Here is a 27,235-nt window from a genome sequence, read left to right on the forward strand (position 1 = left end):
CCACAAAACTCTAATAATAATCAAATCCATGCCTTTGTTCTTCAAACCCCAGTCAGACGTGGTTCATATTATGGTCGAAACATGCTAGAAGCTAGTTCCATATGGTTACCCATAGATTGGATCATCCAAAACTTATGCTGGTTGCTATCAGATATCAGTGGTGCACCAGTTTGTTAACAAAACTGTAATTATAATCGAATCCTAGGCTCTCAACAGATGGACGTTCCACCAGAGTCTGTTGCATCTTATTATTCTTGGTCCTTGAGCCCTGTAGAATGGGGCCCAAGTTCAAACCTTGTCCAACGAAACAACTTTCTTTATTCATCGGTTAATATCAACGTTCAATCGTCTCGTTGAACACAGTGGTTCGTATCATGACCCAAACCTGACGGAAACCAGTGGTTCCAGATATTACCGATGCACTGGTTCTCCCGCAAAATTTCAATAATAATATCTTTTGACCCTGGGTTGCTAACAGAAGGGGGGGCTTCTCAGTCACTGGGCGGTGCATTTAGTACGTTATACAGCTGGAGTCAAGCTTAAACGAGGTTCCAGGGGCAAGTGGACGTCGAATCCCCGTATCGGGGCGCTTTAAGAATCGTTTGGTCGTATCCGGTTGGCACGGGGTGTATCGATCTCGGTGCCGGGTTCCAATTTCACGATACCAAAGTCAGATACCGGTGCGCGACGCGGAGAATACGCTGTGGACGTGCTCAAAACGGCGTTTAGAAGCCTTAAACCCCCCCTCTCTCTGGTACCCCACACCGACGAGTTTGTCGAACGTCGGTTGTTTTTGTTCGCGCGTTACACGCTGAAACCCTCGTTCACGCTCACAGAGACGCACACAGAGAGAGGGGTGGTCGTCGGAGAGAGGCAGAGTCGCAGAGAGACCGAGGACGAGCGATCCTACGTGTCCTGGCCGGTGGCAGGACCCTCATCGCGGTCGTCAGCAACCGGGGGAGGTTGGGACACGGTAGGGGTTGGAGGGAACCACGACAATGCCCGCCCCACCTCGGTTTCTGGTATCGATCTGTCGCAACGAAAGTCGAGATACCGGCCTGAAAGTATCAGCTGGACGGATAAGCTTGAATTATATTCCCGTTCCTCTGTCTCTGCGTCCCGCTTTGTCCCGTCTGTGCGTCGCTCTAGTGCGCGAGGAAACGCGACGCTCGCGGTGCTCGATCGAAGTCCACGACGCTGGATCGGTTTCCGGCAGAGACGGCGGACCGATTCTCAACGAGTCCCTTCGAAATTGGTAATTATCGTCGTCTTTTTCGTGGTTTTTTGAGACCAGTTTCTCAAGAACACTCACCATCCATTCTGATACACGAAATTTCGTGGCAAACTTGGAGTAGAATTTTATTTATATTCGATTCGAGGTGGTTTCCTATATCTCAACTTGACCCTCGATAGTTCAAATTATGTTTTTGGCTCCTGGGGGTAATTATCACCGGTTTTTAGACTAGTTTCCCAAAAACACTCACCATCAATTCTGATACAGGAAATTTCGTAGCAAACTTGGTGTAGAATTTTATTCGTATTCGATTGAATGTGGTTTCCTATATCTCAACTTGACCCTCGATAGTTCAAATTATGTTTCGGCCCCTGGGGGTAATTATCACTGGTTTTTAGACTAGTTTCCCAAGAACACCATCGATTCTGAGATACAGGAAATTTTGACAAACTTAGGATAGGATTTTATTTGTATTCGATCGGAGGTGGTTTCGTATTTTTTAACTTGGTCCTCGACAGTTCAAATTATGTTTGGTTTCTGGGGGAAAAAACTATACAAGACAATCATTGAGATATAAATTGAAAGCTAAATTCTTTAAAGATATGACAAAATAGTTTTTTCATACTGGATCAGAGGAAATAAATCTTAATTTGCTCCCGTCATTTCGGAAAGTTAAACCCCCGTAAGAGCTCCATTTTCTTCGCGGCGACATCTTGGAAGTGGATTCCTTCCGAGAAGTCTGTTTATAATAAATGGGGCCACTTTGGCGCGAAATTCGACAAATAAGGCTGTTGAAACGTGGTTATTTGTTTAGCGACTAAAAACTAGGCGGTCCGGAGGATTTATGGGCAGGTGCATTATCGTGATGGAGGACCTAACCTAAATTCGCTCGTAACTCCGGAGTGGTCGGTCGTACGAAGCGTCCAAACGCGCGAGGATGTTTGAGTTAACGATATCCATCATTTCTCGAGCGAACGAATGAAATAAGGAAATCGGAATATTAAATTCTAGATAGTTTTTAGCGTTTTCGAACTCGGTAGATATTTAAACGTAACCTTTCGCGTGACACGATCAAATTTTCCGGGTGAAATTTTCGCCTGTAAAGTAGAATGGTGTGCAGTTACACTGCTTGTTAACCCTAAACGCTCACCTGGGCGTCAGATTTCATTCCACTGCAGCTATATTTGCATGGGGTAAGTGTATTGATCTGTTATTCCTAACCCAGTTGCAGTGTCATCGATGAATGGTGGTCATTGCCTTCTGCTGTTCCCCGATATTGCCATTTTCGTTTTCGTCGTCGAACACGGCGATGCCTCGTATTTAACAGTCAAATTTCAGAGAGCCTCGAGAAACAAACAAAAACATCCCAACGCAAATTATATTTTAAAGTCGATGATTTTCTGACGTGCTTCGTCGCGATTCGAAATCCACAATAATTTACTAATCTAAATCGCTGAGAAATAATATCTACGAGTCTCATACCTTCGAGTGAGAAACCCGAAACCCGTCGTCGAGTTAATTAATTAGAATATATCGAACTTATCGCTGGTACAACGTAATAACCTGAAAGCGACACGTCGCGATAGAGGATCGAGCCTCGATAAGAGTGATTTAAATCCCAAGCTATCCAGGGAGCGAATTAGCAACGTTCTGAAATTTCGACTAGTCAGGATCGCGGGTCCCGATACACAGAGCCCGGGAGTATTTAGCAATCGAGCCAACGAACGCCATTTCTGCGTGACGGGATTGAAATCATCGAAAGCATCATCGAAACCATTGAAACGTAATCACCCGACGCTGAGACAGCGAGTAAAGCCGACAGCTGCGACTCTGTATAGCGTAGGTATAGCCGTTATGGAATCGACTTTCACACACAAACGCCACGTGTGCATGAATGCCCCTCTCCTCTGGTGCAGTTTGCACACGCGTGTACCACGCTCGTTTCACACAAATATGATACAGGTTCGATCTCCGGTAGGCTGCTGGGGCTACTGCCATTTCTGTATCCGTCGCACCAAGCTTCTTCGCGCGAAGACGCCATTAGTACGCGCGCATCTGCTGGCATTTCGCGCGTTCTGCTCTCCCATCGAACCACCTCCGTTTATCCTACCTTGTCTTGCGTAAGGATTGATCGTTTTAACCTAATTGGAGTGGAGAGGAAAGTAAACTCTGCTGGCCCGGGATATGAAAATAACTGGGAACTGGGGGGCAAAAGTTGGGCGCTCGTTTGTCGATACAGGCTCGCTAAAGATAGCTTGTCAGGCTTTGGTAATTGACAAACAAACGAGAAACTACGTTCCTGGAAACAGACTTAAATATCTTCCGAATATTATCGAAATATTGCTGGAAAGTAACTTGTTCGAATCAGGGAATAGAACAGTTTTATTTGGTGTTTGATTCTGTTGGATCTTACATCGTTTTTTGAAAGTCGATGATCCTCCAATGTACTTCGTCGTGATATATCTGACGTTCTACTAAAAACTTTAGGAATTAACGTGAAATTGAATTTATATTGAAATAGCTGTTGTCGATGAACCCTTTGGCTTGAGAGCCTTTTTAAGAATTATTTTTGTAGAATGTATTTTGTATTTTAATAATGATAAGTCGTTACACGATATACGTGAAACGATCGAACAACCGAATACCAAGAGCTAAAAGCTGTTTCGATATTTTCTGTTTCAGTGAGTACAACGACGAACCCAAGCGACCGCCACAGTGCACGATGATGGAAACAGGCTCTTTTTACCAGGCATGTTTTTGTTATACTTGTGAAACCGATCGAGAAGAAATAGAAAGCAACGTGAGTCAGAATATTACTATCAAATTTCGACAAAATCGGCTCAAGAATATCTAATGAGCTATTACTGTCGTTAACCGAACAAATTTTGTGTTTTGAAATTCAAATTAAATTTAAACATTCAAATCTCTCAACCATCGAACGAGTAAAATATCGAAGGGCTGATAGGACTTTACTGTGTACGAAATAAACTTTATTTTTCCATAAAATTACAATTGAACGCGACATAAGTCTTTCACAAAAGCTTTTTTAGAGTCTCACGTGAATGATAGAAAATTGAACCATTTTTCTCAATTTTTGTTTAAGGGAATGTTACATCTGACGTTATGATACTTTTTTGCAGTTTGCTTAGCTATCCTTTGAGAATACAAAATAATTTTTTTATTAATTTTTATTAACTTTTAATGTTGTTATCACGTCCGCAGTAAACATGTGTTTAAACAGCTCTCAAGGTTGACTAAATCAAAAATATCAAAAAGATTTACCAAAATAATTAATTTATGTTGCAAATTGACAAAATGGTGAAAGCTTAAAGTAAAAATTGCGAAATTTCATCATCTCTTTTGTAACTTTCTAATAAAAAAGATATAATAAACTGATTATTCCTCCTTAAAACGCTTATAAAAATATCATTTTTTTTTCGTTTATCATTTTGTGGAGTAGAGTTTCAGAATTTGATTTATGAGTCCAACTACGATACTTTAGCGAGTACGATAAACTCGATTCAATCATGCGAGGGGGGACAAAGTGGTTGACTTGTAAAAGAGAGAGTGAATGAAAATGGAAAGGACAGACTTTCGCGACCGCGACTCCCGCACTTTATTTTCTTACAATTTCTTTGGGAACTGTTGGTTGCCTAAGCGTTGCTCGCGAAGTTGTTATCCCTATGTACGGTACATAATATGAAGTTGGCCAAACTAATGCCAAAAGTTTCGGCTCTGAATGCGCGCGAGTTCGCGTGGCACGGTTTTGCGCGAATTTCAAGCTCCGTCTTCGAAAGAAACTTCCGCCCGCGAAGCGATCGAATCGTGGAAGGGCGAAATTACGATCGACATAACTCGTAATTTTCAAATCATTCAGAAATAAAACGATTAATCCTGGTTGGTACAGCAATACGTGAAAACGCGTATTTAATATTGAAACAAACATCGAACGTCAAATATGTATTTTAAAAATATTGCGATATTAAACGTGGAATATCTGTTTTCGATGTATTGCTTGTTATTTGAAAATGGGATGTTTAACCAACACTGTCGTCTACATTGAAACGTAGAGAAATTTATTTTTAAATAAATTAGGAACCTATTATCAAAGACCACAAATAAACGACTTATCTTTATTCACACATTCACCATTTTGATTTACAAGATCAATAGGGTGCAAATCTGTATTATGTCTTATTTATTATGAAGAATAAGTAAGGAGTTTATCAAGAAATATTTGTTACTAAAATAAAATAAATATCTCTCGAGTCTTTTAAGAAAGAAACATCATAGTAGCGGCCATTGTTAGGCGAAATTTATTTTTAGATAAATTAGGAACCTATTTTCAAAGGTCACAAATAAACGACTTATCTTTATTCACACATTCACCATTTTGATTTCCAAGATCAATAGGGTGCACATCTGTATTATGTCTTATTTATTATGAAGAATAAGTAAGGAGTTTATCAAGGAATATTTGTTACTAAAATACAATGAATATCTCTCTTCTAAAAAAGAAATACCATAGTAACGGCCATTGTTAGGCGTACGTAATTTTACGCGTGTATTTGATCCGCAAAAGGGTTAATTTGAAAAGCAAAACTTTATAAATGTTGTTATTGAAATGATGGTGGGAATTGTCATTGATTTTTAAATTTTTCCCGTTTTGAATCGATAACAGTTTGCAGCGCTATGTTGATTGCTGCATCCATAGGCGGATCCCGAAAATATCAAAGAATTCCTTTCCGCGGTGGAACGAACTCCCGACGGATCGCGTTTCAGCGTTATTACACCTTATATTTTATTAATACACCCGCGGCGGTTGGGTAGGGGCGCGATGGTTTTACTGGGTCACGGAGTATGGAAGTCGTTCCACACACAACAGGCCTTGGGAGCCACGGGTCTCGAGTTTTCAGAGATCAGGCCGAGAGAGGCAGTCTTCTTTGTCTTCCGGCTAGGAACGGATTCCACTCGACATCCATGTAATCGGCTGAACGTATTTCAAGCGTCGTGACGCAATCGGTTACCCGGCACGGATCGATCGAAGACGAAATCCCCAGCGAGCGCTCCAAATCGTGGATATACGTTCGAGCGTCGCTGAAATCTCCGTGACAAGGAATTAAATCGCGATTCAAAACGTCCACGATTTACCTTCGATTCGGATAACGCCCGCGCACGAAATAAATATTTATCGAGTTACCGACACGCGTCCCGCTTGCTTGGCGTCGATCATTCTCTGTTTTCTGCACCGTATTAATAAATGGAAAATTTTTTGGGGAGGTCAATCGATGTTGAAGACCCTCTCACTTTCAAATGTACCAAAATAATTTCTGAACACTCCAAAGAGAAGAAAAATAATTTTTGCATAAATCGTTAGAAATAAATAGAATTGTGTGGAACTTTCTGAAAATGTTAAATTTTGATGATACTAGCATATTATTTGGGAGGTCAATTGTACGCGTCGAACTGTTTTTGGAGACTCTTCTACTTCCAAATGTACGAAAATAATTTCTGGACACTCCAAAGAGAAGAAAAATAATTTTTGCATAAATCGTTAGAAATAAATAGAATTGAGTGGAACTTGCCAAAAATGTTAATTTTTGACGATACTAGCAAAGTATTATTTAGGAGGTCAATTGTACGTGTCGAACTGTTTTTGGAGACCCTTCTACTTCCAAATGTACGAAAACAATTTCTGAACACTCCAAAGCGAATAAAAATAATATTATTTTTGCATAAATCATTAAAAATAAATAGGATTAAGTGGACCTTCCGAAAATGTTGAAAATAATTTTCAACGATGCAGAATAGTAGACACGTGGTATAGAGGCGTCGATTCTTCGATTTCTTTTTTTCCGAGCGGGCAACTTCGAGACTTTTATCGCCCGAAACGAATGCCAGCCGCGAAATGACGAAACAGGAGGGCGAAAGAAGCTGTCGTTGGTTCACAAATTACTTTATAATTAAATTAATGACTCGTGCAGGTGCACGGGCAGCGGTACGGCATCGCGGATGGACGCGGTAACGCGACGACGACGCGGACGTTATCCGATTGCGACGGATTTCCGTGGCGTTCGCGAATTTCGTTTCCACGGGGGTAATCCGATACGAAAAATCACGCAAATTAATAATAATGAAGTTACGAAGGGTGCCGCGGCGGGCAGCGCCGCGAAATTAAAACGTATCGCCGGGGAAACGCAATTCCGTCGGTGTAAAATTCTGCCCGTGGACATCGTCGAAACAGAAACGTACGCAAATAGAAGGATGAAAAACATATTTGTGTTCCCGCCCGGCAGGGTGCAATGTTTACGCGGATATCTGAATGGAAAATCCATTTTCGGTCGAATATCACCGAGATTATTTAACCCCCACAAGACAGGGGGTGGGTAAAATTTCGAACAAACCCTTTATAGTCTACTTTAAGAGATTTTTTTTTAGCAAAATCGAAGTTTTTTAGTAATCAAAATACGCGTATTTGTTATTTGCAATGCACAGAAGAACAAATAATGGAAATATTTAACTCTCCAAATTGCTAAAAATTCCCCTGGAATTGTTAATTTTCTGTACATACTTCTTCTCTTCGCGATTTCTTCTCGCAGGGTTTTGAATTTACCGCGCCTTCTTCGTATTATACGATCATTAGCCAGCGCGACTATATTGCGTGGTATATACTAGCTTTTGCATTCACTCCATTTTTAAACACTTTTAATTAATATTAAATTGTCCGTTGTAGATATATTTATTTACGTTCTACGTTAATTATAAAAAAAAGAAGCTTTGTCCATATTGGTCTAAGTTTCTGACTTTAAACGACTGTATTTCCTAATCGAGGCATTTTAGATCATATTACCACAAAGAAAATTTATGCTCCTACATTCACATCTCGAGTCTAGATATTTAAAAAATTTCTATTTTTTGTTTTATTTCCCCGGAGTCAAAATTGACCCGAGAACTTATCAAGTGCTAAGTACTATTTTTATCAGCACCGAACCATTCAATCGAGGACAATAGGCTTTCGATGTAATGTCCACAGACCGGAAACGGCCATGTTTGCGACAATTTCGATACACGATGGGAAGAAATAAGACCGCGTTGGATGAAGAAGGATCGAAGAACGAGGATCGTTCCAGGATTAAACTCTTGCCGGCGTCTGTACGTTGCGTACCGATTCGCGCTTGATCTTTTCGGACCGATCCATCGATCGTTCGCCGGCTCGCGAAAATCTAGGACGCTCGTTCACGGGGAAAAGAAGAGCGGAGCCGTGCACAAAGGCGGAGAGAGAGGATGGCGACAGACTTGGGCGTCGAGGGAGTCCGGGAGGGGGAGGCGAAGTCGGCCTGATTTATAGGCAATACCGTTCAGGCGTTTTCACTGCGTAACTTCCGCCGGTTTCGTTCCATCTTGACACGGTGGAAGCGGAATTTCCGGCTTTTAATCGAGTGCTCGACCGATTCTTCGCGCCACTTCGTGTCTGCTCGCTCGAGGATTCCCCGTTAAAAGTTCGCGGTTTAAAACATTTTTTAGATTTCGTTACAACCGGTCTATTTCTATTTCCACCATAATAGTAATACATTTAACGTAAACGGAGCAATACCAAAAATATCTTCGACTATTTTTTACAATTTAAAATCAACGGTATGGTGTCTTTTGCAATTAAAACTTATTTAACAAATGCAGACTTTAAATTGTATGTTACATATACAGTGTGTTCTATAAGTAAAAATAGGGCTAAAGTGTTATGTAACAAAAAATTCATAGATGCTTTGTTAAGAAGTTATGACAAAAATATGAAATGTTCTTTTATTTGCACAATAAACAAATTTACTAAGATTTTGTTTAAAAAGAGCAACTGCTAGCCGAGGCACGAAAAAATATTTTTAACGTAGAATTATGTGGATAACTCAAATATTTCTTTATCAGAGTTCAGTTTCTATCATTCATCTTAGGTGCTGAAGTATTCTTTTTATTGTCACAAAATTTTGAGCTATTGTTCAAGTTTATGTTTAGTAAAATACAAAGAAACTCACGATATCGAATGCTTGCAACAGATCGATTTTATTTTATTATGAATGTTTTTTGTTATTTTAATGTCCTGAATCTCAACCGAGTTTCACAGTTCATATTTTTGTTATAATTTCTTAACTAAGCATTCATGAATTTTTTGTTATATAACATTTTAGTCTCAGCTTTACTTGAAGAACACTCTACTGAAGCGTGTACGGAAAACTGCGAAACACCCTGTATTTATGATGTATAAGTGTAAAGCTTCACAAATTTTAGACCAGAAAGTGCGAGTAGTGGAGCATAATACAGTCATGTTCAAACAAATAATCACAACTCTTATATCATCATTGTAAATTACTTATTTAGATCATAAAGATGTATTTGTAATCATAATATACCGAAAAATGGTTGGAAACTATTGACTATGTCGAAGAAACAAGTAGCGGGGCAAAATTCAGTCATATAGCGAGGGACTATAGTGCCAGACAGTTGGAATAGGTTTCTTTTTGCCTAAGAATCGCCGAGTCCGGTTCGAGAGGCGCTGATTCAGACGATCGCGGGACAGAAACTCGTCAAGGTCCGGGCGTACGGTCGAAGGAGTGTCGATGAAGAATAGTCGAGAAAACGCGATACGCCGTGAAATAACGGCGCAAGGTCTGCGCGTGCTGGGGCTCTCGATCGTTCGCGATGAAGCGAAATGTGGGCCGTGCGACTCTGAGAACTGGAACGTGCGTACAGGTGCGAAACCTCGCGACGTTAAATCCGCGAGGCAGCGCCGGGGCACGGGTTTTCCTTTGAATCCGCCTCGTTTTAATCGTTCCGTTGAATTTCAAGCGTCGCCATCTTTAGCAACGTTCGCTCGAATCCCATCCAATAATTATTTTTAATTGCCGGCGCGATGATATAGCGCGGTTGGAAACTGGTCTTTCCTTGGCTTCTACGTCGATGCGGTGTGCATACGTGTGTCTCTCCGCGTGTTTGTGCGTCGCGTTTCAACGAGAGACACCTGCCACCGCGAAATGAAGAATTCATCGCGAACGAAAACTATTTATTGGGTCTCGAACGGGGGAACGGTTCTTGCGTTTCTGTCTTATTGCACGGGTGTATCATTTTCACAGAAATTGATTTGTTTCAATCGGTAATGGAATCTTCGTTATTCCCTATTACTCTTTCCCGACGTTTCACGAGCTTCCCGATCCCTTCCGCGGAACTTCGTTGCGAGGAAACGTTGAATATCGTTTTCGACTCTCGGAGCTTTCGGATATTGTTACGTTTATGGCAGCGATCCGTGTAAACGGTCACAAAGCGGAGGATGCTCCGTGATGTTTCAATTTTTTTCTCATTTTTATTCGATTCCAGAAACATTACGCGATATAATACAACATCGTGCGGGAAATATCAACAAGACGATTCGTAATAATTTCACAACAGCTCCAGCAAATAGTTTCGGAAGCTGTTTGCAGAGATACAGATACAACGGTTACATATTTACCGGACGGAAAAGAGTTTTATTTACGGGAACGAAGAATAAGGAATCCTAGATTCATTCGAAAGGAAATTAATTTACAGAGCGAATCTACAATTTTTGTTTTTTTTTTTTAAATAAAATTTTTTGCGTTTAATGGATTGGTTTTCCCATTGAAATAAAACGAAATTTCGACGAAGTGGAGCACGTGGCGCGGAAAATCTTCGACTCGATTCAGCCGTCGAATTTGTTTCTCTTTTTCGGTTTTCCCCGGCTTCCGAGTAAACTTGCTCGACGGAAGTGGTCTAAAGGGTGGAGGGGGGCGGAGAAGAAGGAGGCTGCGCGAGAGGTTGTTGTGTTTCGCGAAAATCGTCGATTAAAACTTTGAGGTCGGCCATTAGCCTTCACCCACATTGCTCAATCGCGAGTGCTCGGAACGATTACGCCAAGACGTGTCCGATTGCCGCACGACCTACCAAGAGGTGTTGCTCGTGGAACTAATTCATGCTTATTACCGTGATTGCCTAAGTACCCTCGATAATATCGTATTCTTGGGAGCCGATGTGGCCGCGCCGCCATTTAACGAGTCGTGATTGATGCAGTTTAATATTTGGGCCACCTGGAAAAGTAATACGGTGGAAAATGGGAAATGGGATACCATTTTTCGGTGGTTTTGTTCTTCCATCAACAACGTGTACTATAATTTGTGCAGTCGAGTATTTTTTTCCCCCGAATAGCTATTTCATTAATGAATACTCTGTATCCGTTGACTCTTTTAATGTATCTTTTGTGATTTTCGAGATCAGATAAACAGTCTTTTGTTATTTTATAATTTACATACGAAGAACTAATAATTTTCGTAAATCAATGGGTTGTTTGCCATAAATTTCATTATTCTTCGAAGCTAGAATTTTCCACGAGTCGGACCCAAAAGTTTGTGGAATTGTTCTCTTTGAAAGCTTAAGTATTAAACCAATTTATAATGTATTATTGTAGTCACATGGTTATAAGGTTTCTTTGATATTGTTATGAAAGCTGCAAGTGGAATTTATTCATCTGTATAAATAAAATTTGTCTATCTCTGCGTATGGTGGAATTCGGCATAAGTAGAAACAGTGGATGGTGGACAGACATGCCAAAACAATTCCATGTTCAGTCCGTACGTGTATCTGACAATTTTTCAAATTCGACTATGTCGAAAATCAAAGTCTCGAATGGAAAATGTTATTTTTGATTTTCGGTTTGCTTTTTCGTGTAGGTGCCACCACCTCCTTCTCAGTTGAACTGATACTGGGATACTTTGCATATTTAACAGTACATTAAATTAGAATACAATTTATACATTGGGTAAAGTAAGTTTTAGATTAATATTCCAAGTTAGTCTAATTAATATTCTTAACATTCGTGTTTTAACACTAGAACTACCGACAATTATACTGTGTTTATTTGTACCAAGGAAATTGAAACGATAGGTGAAGAAATATATAATGCAATGGAAATAAGTGTTTATTCATTCTCTTACAGAAAATTACGGTATATTTTCAAAAATTCAGTCGAATGAATTTTTTACAAGTTTTATTTGGAATCACAAATGAGTCATTTTGACTGGTTTGGTAGTTCCAGTGTTAAAATCATCGTTCATGAAGGATCAAAGAAGACATAACATTAGATAACATAAAAACAATTTCTGTTAGTGACTTGATATTATAATTTTCACAATTTACGAATATTAAATTCCAAAGAGGATTAAACTTTTCCAGTCGAAAAACAGAGCTAGAGAGCTTGCATCTAACGAAAACCCGAAAATCGCTGGCAGAAAGGTCACACACACTGTTAACACTTTAACTGCCACGTCACCCATATGTGGGTGACAGAACTTTTAACAGTAAAACTAAAACAATTAATTCTCAAGTGTAAAATGTGAAAGAAAATAAATTTTGATAGGCTTCGTAAATTTTAATGAGGTTACGAAAGTACCTACTATGACAACTTTTAAGTTGTGTAATTTACAATTGTCTAGAATCAAAGTTTTGGTCTCGTAAACAATTTTAGGATTTTAGACTGGCAGTCAACGTGTTAAAATAAAGAAAACCTGAAACATCTAAATTGGTCGTGAAAATCTTCCTTCGTGGGAAAAATATTTTCGATAAAAATGAGTGGAATTTAGGCACAAAAATCTAGCGTTAACGGGAACCGCGTAGAAGTGGAAAAACGGGAAACGGATTGTGGAATTAGTTCGGTTTGCCAGATGGGAGCACGATGTTCCATTATCGAGGTTGACCTTGGCAACGAAAAAAACTAGGTTGACGAAATGAAGGAAAATCGGGCCGGGAAACGCCGAATCGAGGCTCGAAAAGCCACTCTCGAGGAAGACACTGACCCAGATACCCGTATGTATGGGGAAGGTCGTGTGTAAACACACACGTACACGCACCAGACCTATATACTCGTACATTCTGGTCTCGGATGAATAACGTACCCCGGCAGGCACGTGTGTCTGTTCACATACACGCGCACACCAGCGTGGATGCGCGTGCGTCCCGTAACCAACACAATAGCCAGCCACATAAAATAGAGGGTTATGTATTTTCTTCGGTCTCCTCGCTCAACGAGAGCCAGCCCATTTGCTTGCCTCTTACCTGCATGTATTCGTGCGATTCCATTTACGTTGCAAACGTGTGCGTGACCCGCGCACACGTATCTTTCCCTCGTGATTTCCGTGTGCGTGTGTGTGAGCATGCGTGCAAGCGACTGTATCCTCGTGGAATGCCACTGGTAGCGATGGCATCAAGATTTGCTCAAACTCGCGATTATCCAAGGAAACACGTACCAAATTTCAACACCAATCTCAAGCTATCAAGCTAACTAATTTTTGAGGAAGGTAAACAAAAGATTTGCAGATTGTTATATTATATTATTTTTATTAGAAAAAATTGGCATTTTTTGAAAGGTTATCGATACTAGTTATTTTATGAATAGTTTGATATTGTGTATTTTATTTTTAGCAATACCTTGAATTTGTTGACAGTGACAAGACTATAATTATTAGACTGCGGATGTTTATGCATTTATGGGAAATTTTAATTTTCAAAAAACTACAGAATTCAGTTAATATGCAAGAATATAAGAAATACTTAAAATAAGGTACGAATTATTATATCTAGGGGTTAAGACAATCCTCTACAAAGCTCCAATTTCATTAATTTTATTAACAAAAATATGAATTTGCATGAAGATCCTCAGGCTAATAATTATTATTATAGGCGTTGATTTATTTCAGTAAACCTCTCTCGTGTTTCTACAGAGTTTAGTAAAATTATGTAAATAGTTATGTTTACAAAACGCCTATAGGCGTCAAATGCACACACGTGTTCGTTGGAGGTATTCAAGTTGCCACGGTGTTAGAAAAGATCAGTTTGCTATCGCCAGTGCAGACATTTACGCGGAAAAGTGATATTAACTGTTGCATATTATCATCCTCGAGGTTCCAAGGAAATTCTGGTTCTTCGGGACTTTCGATCCACTGCTTCGCGAGGCTCTCGAAACTTTCGAGTTTCCGAACTTCGAGTACGATTTTGCCAAGATCTTGGAAACGCTCTTACTTGTAGGCGTTGTTCGGAGGTATTCGAGTAATCATAGATTGAATCTTACGTGGGTTGTGGATGACCCTAGATAGGATCAAGCTTTGCAATTTTACTTTTCGTGAATATATAATTTTCAATCCCTTTCCTACGATTTTTGTTACGATATTACATAATAGACTCGTTTGAAGTTATACTATAGTTATACTTATAGTTATACTATAGTTATACTAGATTTAGTTTTGCTGTAGGTTTCACTGCTTATTAACACACTGTATGAATCTTAGGGACATCGGAATTTAAAATCTCGTGTCACAATTCTCTCACGTTTTGACGTCATACTAATCTTCGAGACCAAACCACATTTTTTCCTCTGGAAAATAGAATGCAATAACGAATATTAGCCTACGTCTCGTTAGTCCAAAATTCTAAGAGAGTTTAATGAGGCAGTCTCATGTGCACGTTGCAAAATTTAACCAGTTTTATCAATTTTCTTTAACTAAATGTTACATTCAACGCGTAATTTACTTAACTATCCTTTGGGAATACAAAATAAATTTTTCAATAATTTTTATTGACTTTTCATGTAATTATTGCGAATGGAAGTTTATTGCGTACGGCTTGGACTTGAACGTAAGTAGAAACAGTATGGTAGTGGGCAGACACGCTATAGTAATTTGTATTTAACCGTTCACTGTGCCAGCAATCCAGTCTTGGTGTATAAAAATTAAATGATCATAATAGAATCATTAATCATTAATTTATACGGTGCAAAATTTTTATTGGTACAAATTTGATTTTTTTGAGGTCTCACATGAGACTGTCCCCTTAAATTTGCTTGTCGATGTGGAGTAGCTCTAAAAAATTTTTCCTATTTCTGCCATAGTCAATTCGAACGTACGAAGGTCGTTGGATAAGTCTTCAGAAAATCCAAGAGCTGGCACTCGTAGCATCGAAAATGGTCTCTTTTTAATAAGCATCATGACTCACTAGACAGCTGTCAAAGTCATGGTTTCATTTTTATTGTCGATCGAAGCAAGAAACTTCCTCTTGCATCAAGACAATGCACGGGTGCACAACTGTGCAGTTTCGATGGCCAAAATCATGGAATTGAAGTTCGAATTATTACAGTATTAGGTTTTCAACTAAAAGTACAAAAATTAATCAGATTTACTGGTCTCCTATCTTGATGGAGAGAGATATTCCCTCGTAATATAGGACCTCGCATAAACACAGGGGAGATATTGGTCTCCAACACCACAATTTGTTGGCTTTCAGTTTTTCTGTTCGATTGCAGTTCAGTTCTCTTGTAAGAGTCATATAGAAAGGATGTCTCTTTTAAAGCTTAATATAAAGAAAGTGTAATGATTAGACTGCGGATCTTTACGCAAATTCACATTTTTATTAATAGAATTAATGAAACGGAAGCTTCGCAGAGGGCTGTCTCAGCCCCTAAATATAATAATTCGTATTTTACTTTAAGTATTTCTTATATTTTTGCACATTAAATGCATTTTGTAGTTTTTTGAGGATTAAAATTTCCAATAAATGCATAAACATCCGCAGTCTAGTAATGATATATTGAAAGCTGAATCTGAGTACTTTATTTAATAACCAATTTCTAATATTGGCCCCCCAGTGACTTTTTTTTATTTTTCAAACTTAAAAAAATGGCTCTATGGACAATGGTTCACGTCGAACGAGAAGGTCACTACCCAAACAGATGCCTATTTTGACGAGCTTCCGAAATCTTACGTTTTAGATGGCTTAAAAAAGTTGGAGAAACGCTCGAAAAAGTATATAGAGCTAAAAGTAGACTATGTTGAAAAATAAGAAAAAATCTACCTAAAATAATTTGTTTTTCTATCTTTTTCCAAGGGCTCATTGAACAACCCTCGTAATTCCTACATTTTGCAAGATTCCAAAGGCAATGTCGAGTTCCCCAATGAACAGGTAAAATTGCTCGAAAGCTCGCGTCCTTCGCTGCGAAATGCCCATCGCTAGGCGAGTACATGGTCGCAGGTACACGTGCGCGGGCGCACGTGTGCGCATTTGCATACGGTCCTTTAATAGGCGCACGTGCGCGCCAATGTGCGTAAGTCGGCCTTTACGTTTATGAATGGAATTGTAGTGGTGACGGCCGCTTCACGTACGTGCGTAAAGTTATATTGATGACTCAGCCTCTGTCTCTCGTTGCACTCGCGCGATATATTACCGCTCGCTCTACACGGGAACGTTGAACCACTCGACCCCCCCACCACCCACGCTCGACCCCCCTCTCCCCCTCTACTCGCGCCAACGTGCATCTTTGTTTCCATCTCGTTTCGGCGCAACAGTTAATTTTTTTCTCACTTTTTACTTTATTTTATGCATTTTTTTTCTGCCACGATGCTTTGTGCCCGCGACTCTTTCTCGCCCCCGCGGTTGGCCAACCTGACTCCCGAGTTTCCCCAACCCTTTAGCAGAGTATTTCAGGCTATCTCATTTTACAGAATTCTTTTAAATATTTCTTGAACGTGGATTATTGAAACATCATTATAAGGGGGTGAAAATTCTTGCAATAATCGAGGCACTACTGTATCGAAATACCAAAAATTACGAAAAGTTCTGAGGTTTCAAAAATGTCCAATTTCCGTAAATCGATCATCCGTTTTGCGACTCAAACGCGGACAAATATCCCCTTGCGAATATTTAATGCTTCGAGCGCGGAAAGGTCAGCAAACGCTCGAGGGCAACCGAATGAAACGGTTCGGGACAATTTGCAACGCGAATTTTCAAGCTGCGTAAACAAGTTACAAAAAATAAAAAAAAAATTCGCCAAGGGAAAAGAATTAACGCGCCAACTCCAGTTTTACAAATACATTAAGCTCGTTTACATTGTTGCGCGGAAACAAACCACTTTCGTTCATTCTCGGGGACATATCTGCGCCACGCATTATCGTATTTTTCGCGTAACACGTTCATACAGCGGAGGCGCGCCGACTCAAATTTGCATGTCGTATGAATAATGCATGCGCCTCTAACGGTAACAAACGCCTCGAATTACCGTAACAATCGGACGGGAGTAGATAACTAATAACAATAACAATTAATCTCTTTCCCGTTTGGATCGTTTCGATATCTACGCGTCGTTTCTTCGCGTTGTATGAGGGCGTTTAACCCTGTTTGTCGCCCGGTGATTCCGGGGGGCCGTCGATAAACTTCGAAGGTTCGTGCAAATGCATATTTTTGTAACGAGTGGAAGTTTGATCGAGGCATGCTTCGACGTTAGAAAGATTTACGAATACATTTTTTATTTCGCATGGTTTGCATATGCCTATTGTATGCAATGCTTCTTTGCAAACTGACTCAAAGAAGCATTCAAACTTACTCGACATTTGCAAACAAATTAATATTACCGGTAGAAGGAATTCTTTTCTTTTTAAGTGAGACTTAGAAACACTGTAAAAGGAAATCTCAGATTTGTTAACCCTCCCTTTTTCTTAAATTCTTATAAATTGATCACTAGAGAATATTACCACCTAAACCATTGTTAATAAATGAACTGTTAGTCATGCTTTGAGGATTAATTTTTGAGCTCTCTGATGGAGGCTCGTCACTTATATAGAAGTAAGGTGGTATTCAATGGGGCATTTTTTTAAAGGCAGCCGTGCTTTATTCGACACGTTTCGAGGAAATTAAGGAAATCACTCAATCTTTCGACTTCGATGTTTCAATTGATTGGTACGAAAAGTTCTAAAAGACTAGACTCCCCCTTTGAACTTAGCCTATATAGAAGCTCATTATGGAACTTTCCCATTTAGGATCGAAAAACTAGGGACAGTGGGACGGTGAATCCGATGATTGAAGTGATTTGAAACACTAATTGCATCCCCGACGTGGACAATGTCTTCGAAACTTGTCAATGTCTTAAAAAGAAACGATGTTTCGCAATAAATTTGATTAACAGAGACAAACTCGACGCAACACTTCTCGATAGGTCACTTTAATCAAAGATGATTATTTACTCAAAACAATGTACATTATTGGTGTGATTTTGAATATTCAATGAATAAGAATTCATTGATTCTTTATCAAATTTAATATAGAAATAAAAAATCTTGAGAGTCCCCCACTTTACTCCCAATAAATTGATATCCCATATCAATTTTTATTCCAAACTAAGTCCAACAAAAATAAATATGTCGAAATAATGATTCGATTTTCGATACATGGAAAATTAATTTTCTAATTTTCCACGTTTGAAAATTCGTTTTCGTAGTTGTTCTCTTTTCTCGATGAGTGACGTAAACCTTTCGCGGTCTCGACGAGTTGAGTTAAGTCAAGATTCCCGCGTCGTTATCGCCGCCTCTCGTCGGCAGATAAGAGCATCCCTGGTTAATTAATGAATTAACGACGCCAGATAGACGACGGAGATCGTGTCATGACCCGTCGTCAAAATTCTTAATCCTCGTGACACGGGCGAATTGTTTCGCGGGAAAGTCGGCTTAAAACACGACCGATTAATTAAACAAACGCACCGCGCGATTTTTTCTTTTTTTCTGCGCCTCGATACGATCGGGCGTGCCCTGGCCCCCGAGTCCCCGGATTGTCGCTTCAATTAACGCAAATGAGTTTGTCCGTGATTTTGTTAGCCGACTTGTTGTGGATCCGCGTGATTATTTAACGCGTATGATAATTTTGTACTAGAAACTAAAACCAACAGCGAACAATAGCGATGTAACGTGAATTTTCTAATTTGCTTTTTTGCATCTGACATTTTTAAGATTTATTTTATGTAATATTAATCATCATAGAAATATACATTTTTATATTTCTAGTATTTCTATTTTGTATTCCTAGTATTTCAAAAATACGTTTTATTATTCCATTTCGTATTGTGATAAATTTATATAATAATTTGGTTTTTAATAAGAGCAATAGTATATTTAAAAAATTATACTATTCTAGGATAATTAAGATTTATCGAACTCGTTGAGACTATCGACGAGTTTAATTTCATTCAACAAACAAGCAATTACGGGTGTTATTTTTATAAATATTGAAATATTGTCACTGCATACATTAATGATTAAATAAAATTATTCGATCGTATAATTCGACGGTGTTGCCGTAGTAAACATCGGAGGGAGAATCATCACATATATTCCTCGCAGCCTCCAAAAATTTTCATTAATTTTCTCGAATGATGAATTTATATGATTTAAAAATTGCGTGAATTTTTATGAATGAGCACTGTTTGAACAGATTAAAGTGAACTTTATAGACTAAAGCAGAACACACATGAACATTTTCAAAATATGATTGTAAGGAATTTCAAACGATTTATAGTGTCTCGATTAATGCAGGATCTCGATTATTGCGATCTTGAATCGATTGTGATTATCGAAACAAAAATGAACAGTGTCGACAAAATAATTAACAATTCACGAACAAGGCTACAGATTTTGTCTTTCAAATGAGTAATAGCCTTAGTCTTACCATAGTTCTAATTTTTCCCCCTTGCAAATCAATTGTTTTTAATTTCATAAATATCATTTTAAACCTTGTGACTGATAGATCACGCACACGTGACAGTGGCCAAAGTCTGCTAGCTCGCGAAGTCACGTATACGTGACAACGGCCGTTAAAGTGTTAAGGTTCCTTTAGAATCCTCAACACGTCTATATTATGATTATATTTAATAATTTGCACAACGTGGTCCCCAAAAAAATATTTCTGTCCCATCAACTGCTGGGGACATCTCGTTATGGGGATTTTCCATTGGTTCTCGTGCACATGGTACTCGACTAGTGAAATTCGTTGCAGGGATTCCAGAGCGCCCTGTAGTGTTAACGCGATTTACCTTTCGGTCGATGTGTCGCGGTTGATTTCGATTCGAGCGGCAAGTGGCTGTCGGGGGGGCGGAGGGGGGTCGCAGTGTTCCGCGAAGTGGCGCGAAATCCAACGTGATCCCCGCTGAAGGTTCTCGAGAGTGCAAATCGCGTATGTGTTCGCGGAATTCCCGGGGGTTTCTTGTCGTCGCGAGAAATTAGAGACCCCCCTTTCGCACAATGCAGTTGCGCGATGGCACCGCGCGACCCGAGCCTGGTAATTCGGCTAGTGCGGCAAAATTTGGATTATATCCAGATTGCGGTCGACGGAGGTTCCCCTTCAGCCATTCCGCGTGCTTGCACGTTTAGGCGAACCGTAACGACTCGCACGTGAATCGCTATCGCGGACAAAACGATGAATTTCTGAGATAAATTATTTTTTTAGGGGGGGCAGTCTCGTGTGTGCGTTGCAAAAATTAGCCATCTTTAGTAATTTTTTTTGACTAATTGTTACATCTAATGCTGTAATTTATTTTCGCTATTTAGTTAACTATCCTTTGGGGGTACAAAATAAATTTTTCAATCATTTTCATTGACTTTTCGTGTTTTTATTATGCCCATAGCAAACATGTGTTTAAACACTGAGCGTAGGTGATTGCAGCTCTCAAGGTTGACAAAAAGGTTTTCTGTTATCGTTCGTAGCAAAATAATTAGTTTATGGTGAAAATTGGCAAAATGGCGAAAGCTTAAATTTAAAATTGCAAAATTTTGTCATTCTTTCCGCAAACTTTTTAATAAAAGTATACGATAGACTGATTATAAGAATATAACTTTGGATTAACTCGAATTAAAGGCACTAAAACGATCTTAATGAAACAAAAAAACCGCATCTAATCCAAAGATGGGAAAAACTCCTATCCAGATAAAAATTTCGGACAAATTAATTATACGCGACTCACCTCCATTCGTCCGTATAAATTCTGGAAGGAAATATTTCACAACGAACAGATACAAATTTTCACGTTCGATCGAATAAACGTAACGCATCAATTCACCGAATGTTGGTTTTAATGGTTATCGATTACTCTAATAAAATTGTACGCGTCCCTAACCCGGACCGGATCCACCACGAAGACTGGCCCAGCCATATTTAAAATAATAATGACAGTTTTATTCCCGCGCAAACTATACCGTTTCTACGTAAATTTCCATTCGGTATCAGCGTGATCGTAAATAGCGTTTTCCGTGAAATAAATAAACCGAACGTTTCGCGTTCCCAAGGCACTGGCGCCTATTATGCACAGTGGATAATGCGCGACTGTGCGCGCAGCGCGATTGGACCGTGGAAAAAAAAAAAAAGGAAAAAATACAAATCGTAGGAACATTGTTCTACTTTCCGTATCCCGAAACCAATACTTTATCAGACTCATTTCGCCGGCCATGGACAAAGGGAATTAATGGTCTGCGCATTTACATCGGCTCGCAGCGTTGTTTCTGGTAATAACCACAATGCGCCCCCTGTCTCCCTCTCTCCTTGAAACTACGCTCGCCACGGAAAATCGCGTTTGTTCGCGTAACGAACGGCCAGTGGGAGATGAGATTTTTGAAAATCGCTAGGACAAAATGGGGGCGGTGGGAAAAAAAAGAGAACCGAAAATACGACGGAGCAAAGCGGAGCGCGACAAAAGCGGGACAAAATTAATCTCGCTCGAACGAACCCGTCGCTCGCGCCCTTTGGAAAATTAATTTTATCGCGGCTCTAACCCTTTCTGTCCCGACGATTCCATATGGGCGTCGTTAACCTCGAGCGTAAAATCGCGCATAAACTTCCGAATTACTCCTTCTGGCGTCGTCCACGTCGTCGGGATGTCTCTGTTTACTGGGAATTTTTACAGAATTATTAAACAAGGATAAGAATAACTGGAGTTCATAACTTATGGAAAAAGAAATTATAATTAAATAGCTGAAAATGAGAAACTCTGAAGACGATTGAAAATGACAAATTCAACTGTATTCCAAAATAAAAATTATATTTTGGGGCATAATTAAAGGTAATGGTCTTCAAGAGTAATATTAAAGAGTGAAATTGTTATTTATTGAGATTTCTGTATAAATAAAAATTCAATTTCGTATAACACCATGCATATTTATATTTATTTTTATTCGGATAGAAAAATACCTACAATAATTAAAAAATTTTATCTCAAATATTATCTTTACTGTTTAATTAATTTCCGATAAATTTGTATTTAGATTCGTGATAATGTTTTTAGGGAAAATTCATTTTTCGTCGGAAGAATTAATTTGGATCGGAAGGGGTTAATTCGAGGTCCCGAGAACGGTTCGAGTAAAATTCGGAATGGCTGCCGAAACGTAGTCGACGGATACAGCCGGCGATAATATTGATTTCGTATTAACGGACGCCTATACAGACGTTTTGCCACGTTTTCCCGTTTGTCGTGACGACTGGCGTAGCCCCGCGCTTCGACAAATATTACCCTCGCTCGTTTCCAGCTCGGAATCAATTTACTCGTTTGCGGTATTACTTTCGGTTCGGTCGATGATGGAGAAAACGAGGAAAAGGAATGGGGAATCGCGGCGAAACGGTTCCAGGGGGTTCCCCTGTATCGTACGGGGGCCAATCGCGAGCTCAAAACGGAACTCGGAACGAGGACCGCGTACGAATTGTTTCGTGGAAGTTGTTGAATCGAAACGTACCAAAGAAGGCAATAATTTTATTTTATTTTCACGTTTATGATACATCGTTCGACCGAACAAGGGCTTTAAGTGGACCGTTTGAACGCTCGACGCCTTCGGTGTTTCACTTTTTTAACGAAAGTGGCCGTTTTGGGCCGTTTCGCTATTCGGATGGAGATGTTAAAAATCATCGTTCTTGTTGCGTTCACTGCTAGATCAAAACCGTGTAATATACTGCGAGATTGAAACCTTGATTTTAGATCATTGTAATCTACATTACCTAAAATTTGTTTCTCAGTTTTGTAAGTTTCGTAAATTTATTTTCCTGGACATCAAAACTTGAGAATTAATTTTTCTGATTTCACATATGGACGACGTGGCAGTACAAAGCATTACAAATCTTCTTTTAGCGCAATTTAATTTCTTTATTTTCACTCACAAGATACCATCAAAGATTTGAGATTTTTCCAAAATTTCTATATAATATCCTACGAGATTAAAACCTTGATTTTAGATCATTGCAAACTACATAACCCAAAATTTGTTTCTCAGTTTTGTAAGTTTCGTAAATTTATTTTCCTGGACATCAAAACTTGAGAATTAATTTTTCTGATTTCACATATGAATAACGTGGCAGCACAAAGTGTTAAAGTCGATAAACAAATCTTCTTTAAGCCCAATTCAATTTCTTTATTTTCGTTTCTTAAGACGATAAAATTATTCGACGATAAAAATTATTCGAAACATTGAAATAATTCAATTTTCAAGTTCTCGAGCGTTTCGTGGATGCCTGAGGTTCCAGCTCCCGTGGTTGGATCGAGGTAGCCAAAATTCTGCTCGCAGTCCCTCAGCATCGAATAGCTGCCGTTGGGACAAAGGAAGTCGGAATCGTTTCCCTGTTTCGATATGTGCATTGTGTTTTTCCGGAACTTTGTTTCTCCGTTTAGACGGAGAAGCCGCGAACGCGTTGAAATTAAATATTTACCCCTCCTATCCCACACCGTGGAGCCGCTTGCGTATAAATATTTATCGCGAGTAGCTCTGTAATTCTCTGTGCAACGGATGCTCTATGAATATGAATGATGCTAATTGGCGTGCGCTATTATAGTTTGTACGATTTAAATAGCGGATAGCCGAGAGCGTGGGCTTTCGTTCATTGATGTCTTCGTCCAAGGTTTTCGAGCACATCGCCATCGTTCGAGGCTTACTTTCTTGCAAATATATATATATTTTTTTTGTCGAAAAAGAAAGAGAGTCAACGATACGCAAAGATGGACTCCGGCAGTGGAGTACGTAATAAACGAGGAGGAAAACAGTCTAATTTGTATGCAAATGAGGCTGAGATTTCCTAGTGGTCGCGTGTTTGCATTCTAATAGCCTGGTACGCCGATATAGGAACTCGCGAGACCGTTCGACGACGATAATATTAATGGGACCGCGTGTTTCTCTGTTTCAGGTGCGATGGAGCCTCGCGGAGCCGGCTTTTACTATGAGTTGAGGCCTCGTAATTAATCGTAAGTAACTCACGTCTTCGTGAAATCTACTTCTATCGTCGTTTACAGACCCTCGCGCCGAGCGTGAGTTTCAATTTTTAAACGACGAGTAATTAGGAAGACGCTTTTTCACAAAGGGGATTAATTACGCGCGTCGTTCTTGCGCGAGTACAGTTACGTCCTTTTTCATTTTTATGCGCCAGCGTGCACCCTGACGGGTAATTAGGAAGTTGTTCCGTAGGTTCGAATAGCTTCCAGGTCGCCTTGCGCGTGCTCGCGTACAGAACATTCCGCCTGACCGAAGAAAATTATTCGAATATTATTTCCCTTCGATGTATTCTCCCATCGTCAAAAACAAGCGGGTTATTTTAAGCGATCAAGTCAGGTGGAACGCTCTGTATATTGATTTTATCGCCACTCCTAGCCTTGACCAGAATGCACTGACAGTCTGATTATCGAAATTTTCATACTACAGGCGTTTTCTCCCAGTTCCACGTAAAATAATCAACGTTTTGGTTAACTTCTAGCTCTCTTCGAGGGCTAGATAACTTAGAAAAGTGGTGAAATGGTGGAAACAACCTTTTCCTCATTAATCAAACGAGGATCGATCAAGTTCGAACTCGATTGCATTGGGGATGCAGATAGACAAGGTCGATTCGAAATCGAAGGTTTCAATGGTTCCCCCTTCTTTCTCAGCTCGATTTACTTCGAGATTACATTTGCACCGCGTTCGTGCATCGAAAGGGACTTTACGCAACTACGTTTGCACATTCGTTTCATTATAAGAGGCGTTTAGCGAGTCGGTAGAGTCAAGGTCCACGGTCTCCACAGATCCAAGTTCACGTGGATCGCAAACGTCCAACTGTTACAACCTTTCTCTTTGCCCCTGAATCGCATAGCATTGAACTATACCGCGTAATTATCGGTTCAAGTACGTAGCATTATTCGAACAACACTGTTAGCCCCGGTTAGCTCGCCTCGTCAGCAAGGATTCCCGTCCTCGCGTATCGGATGTTCGGTTCGCGAGGGTACAAAATTGATAGCAATTTCATTTTCGATTGTCCAAATCGATGAAGATTACTGTTTATTGCCCGGAGGTTCTGACTTGGTAGAACACAACAATAATCTCACAAACGCAAGTTCGTTTCTTGCAAGAGTCCATCTTCAGCGGCTGTTGTTTTCAGCACTTTTAATGTCTCATTATTTTTGCTATTTCTTTCAAATATTATTATGAAGAATGTAATTATGAGAAGATGTTTATATTGGAAAGCTCCAAAAATTAAAGAAACGAACAATGGTTAGGAGCAAGGACTGTGTAAGGAAACGTATATGTTTCAGAATAAGATATCGTAGCTTCGATCTATAACTATCAACAATGCTAAGAGCATGAGTGTTAATTGGTTAAGGGTTGCTCTACTCTGAGCCTTCGATAAAATCGATTTTTCCTTTTTACAATTTTCTTAAAGAACTTTCGAAAGTTTGGAGATACTTATGCACTAATTCCTAACAATAGGGAAGCTATAGTTGTTCAAAGAACACGATGCTCGACATAATATATCTTTAAATCTTTGCACTGCAATGACGCTGCTATGGCGCCATACATAATAACAACTCGTAACTTGTGAATTTACAAACATTTACAAATTTCTTTGGGAAAAGGGGCAATTTTAATATTCTTTAAAATGGTATCGCAATGTTACATTCAAGTAGCCAATTATTTCTATCAAATGAATTCTTGCAGTGCAAAGGGTGCTCTTCGGATCATTTTCTACCCAAGAGTTATTTGTTTAGGAACGATTGCAATTATGGTCAAAACTATAATGAAATTTATTTATTTATATCACCACCTGAGTGTTAAACGAGTTTATATGATGAAAAATGTACTTGACTGATCGCCTTAGAGCTACACCTTCAGTATATCTATGACTATAGCTCCTTTCTAGCATCGACCCAAAATAGTTATTACTATTATTCATTTATTAACGGGAATAAACCCGAATTGAGTGAATTTTACATAGTCAGTTTACATTATTGCTTCTAAAATTTTAACAAAATAAATTAATTTACAATACGTTGCAAGGATAATTTTAAACTTTCTAATGATTGTTCAATTAACCCCTTGACGTACGATTTAATTTCAAATAATTTGTCAAACTTCTACTATTTCATTTTGTTTAAATTAGTTTGTACAAAGAACGACCAAATACCTTGTGAATGTTAAAATGTGTTGATTTTTAACACGTTGACTGTCAAACTAAACCCTTTAAATTGTCTCAGGGAAACGAAACTTCGTTGTTAGACAATTAAAAATTAGTATACCCAGTATTTGTTATTGAACTTATTATTACAGACCCGTTAAAATTCAATACTTCTGTCTGGATCTATTTTTTTTAATATCTAATCTTATACCTTAGTGAGAAATCATGTCACCCATATATGGTTGATACAATGTGTTAATATAAAAAACTTAATGCCAAATGAGTAACCTCGTAATGGTTAAACTTGACATTAAGAGCTTGTCACAAATCAGACTCATCATTGTACCGCAAGGGGTGAAATCAATTCTAGTGTATACAAAATTTGCATGACCAATCATTCTATTCACACAATTCTGAGATCCAAACGTTGTGGCGGTTTCAGAACAAAATAGAAACTAATTTCTGAAATATCTCGATGATGCATACAAAGGGAACAATTGACGAATCGCCGAACACGAAATTATTTTTAATATATCTCTAAGCCTCTGAAATAAAAGGTTAACCATGTATCGGATGTAGAGTGTCGCGATGAAAGGATTCGGTGGTTGGCTCGATCGGAAAATTCGCGAGCCCATCGGACGTTCGCGTCTAACCTTACGATTTTCCCAATCGCGATGCACAACGTTCGTCGGAACGGCGCAAGCTCAGTCTCGGGGCGAAAGCACCGAAAATCGAACCTTTCCGTCGCGA

At 39.3% G+C, this 27,235-nt stretch overlaps 1 protein-coding gene across 6 annotated transcripts in view; it reads left to right on the plus strand.

Annotated features, from left to right (window-relative positions):
- The window catches only part of LOC122405536 (bromodomain adjacent to zinc finger domain protein 2B), a 254,071-nt gene that overhangs the window by 135,864 nt on the left and 90,972 nt on the right, over window positions 1–27,235 (plus strand). For all 6 annotated transcript variants that reach the window (XM_043410385.1, XM_043410387.1, XM_043410388.1 and 3 more), the window contains exon 5: window positions 24,252–24,308. The gene's annotated coding sequence lies outside the window, so the exon portion shown is untranslated. The remainder of the gene's footprint in view (window positions 1–24,251; window positions 24,309–27,235) is intronic.

Source organism: Colletes gigas, unplaced genomic scaffold (assembly GCF_013123115.1).
Source record: "Colletes gigas isolate AHSC1104 unplaced genomic scaffold, ASM1312311v1 Colletes_gigas_Sc00004, whole genome shotgun sequence".
Classification (NCBI taxonomy): domain Eukaryota; kingdom Metazoa; phylum Arthropoda; class Insecta; order Hymenoptera; family Colletidae; genus Colletes; species Colletes gigas.